The following is a 1,537-nucleotide window of genomic DNA, read 5'->3' as shown; positions in this document are numbered from 1 at the left end:
GCAATTTTTACATATATCATAAAGCATAAGAACACTATATTACATATATTACACCACACGAATGCAACTATCATATTCCGACTCGCTCGTTTCTTCTTCTTCGGTTTTGGTTCGTTTTGCCAAGTTTCTAGGGATATATGATGTTCCCCTAATACGAGCCTTCGTTGTCCACATTGGTTTAGAAAAACCTGGTGGTTTAGAGGTTCCCGGGTCTTTGTTACAACTTAAGGACTTCGGGGGTTGACGATACATATAAAGTTCATCGGGGTTGGAATTAGATTTCTCTATTTTTATGCCCTTTTCCTTATTATTTTCTTTTGCCTTTTTAAATTCAGTTGGGGTAATTTCTATAACATCATTGGAATTCTCGTCGGAATCCAATTCATCGGAGAATTGGTAATCCTTCCAATATTTTGCTTCCTTGGCGGAAACACCATTGACCATAATTAACCTTGGTCGGTTGGTTGAGGATTCTCTTTTACTTAACCGTTTTATTATTTCCCCCACCGGTTCCGATTCTTCTTCCGGTTCCGATTCTTCTTCCGGTTCCGATTCTTCTTCCGGTTCCGACTCTTCTTCCGGTTCCTCTTCGGGAACTTGTGAATCAGTCCATGAATCATTCCAATTTACATTTGACTCTTCATTATTATTAGGTGAGTCAATGGGACTTGTTCTAGAGGTAGATATCTATCACATAATATCAAACACGTTAAGAGATTAATATATCACATAATATTCATATGTTAAAAATATATAGTTTCCAACAAAAATGTTAAGCAATCATTTTTAAAGAAAACACGGTCGAAGTCCAGAATCACTAATGCATCCTAACAAACTCGATAAGACACACTAATGCAAATTTTCTGGTTCTCTAAGACCAACGCTCTGATACCAACTGAAATGTCCCGTTCTTATTGATTAAAAACGTTCCATATTAATTGATTTCGTTGCGAGGTTTTGACCTCTATATGAGACGTTTTTCAAAGACTGCATTCATTTTAAAACAAACCATAACCTTTATTTCATCAATAAAGGTTTAAAAAGCTTTACGTAGATTATCAAATAATGATAATCTAAAATATCCTGTTTACACACGACCATTACATAATGGTTTACAATACAAATATGTTACAACAAAATAAGTTTCTTGAATGCAGTTTTTACACAATATCATACAAGCATGGACTCCAAATCTCGTCCTTATTTAAGTATGCGACAGCGGAAGCTCTTAATAATCACCTGAGAATAAACATGCTTAAAACGTCAACAAAAATGTTGGTAAGTTATAGGTTTGACCTATATATATCAAATCATAATAATAATAGACCACAAGATTTCATATTTCAATACACATCCCATACATAGAGATAAAAATCATTCATATGGTGAACACCTGGTAACCGACATTAACAAGATGCATATATAAGAATATCCCCATCATTCCGGGACACCCTTCGGATATGATATAAATTTCGAAGTACTAAAGCATCCGGTTCTTTGGATGGGGTTTGTTAGGCCCAATAGATCTATCTTTAGG

This window comes from Rutidosis leptorrhynchoides, chromosome 4 (genome assembly GCF_046630445.1).
Source record: "Rutidosis leptorrhynchoides isolate AG116_Rl617_1_P2 chromosome 4, CSIRO_AGI_Rlap_v1, whole genome shotgun sequence".
NCBI classification, from domain to species: domain Eukaryota; kingdom Viridiplantae; phylum Streptophyta; class Magnoliopsida; order Asterales; family Asteraceae; genus Rutidosis; species Rutidosis leptorrhynchoides.
This window is presented reverse-complemented; position numbering follows the sequence as displayed.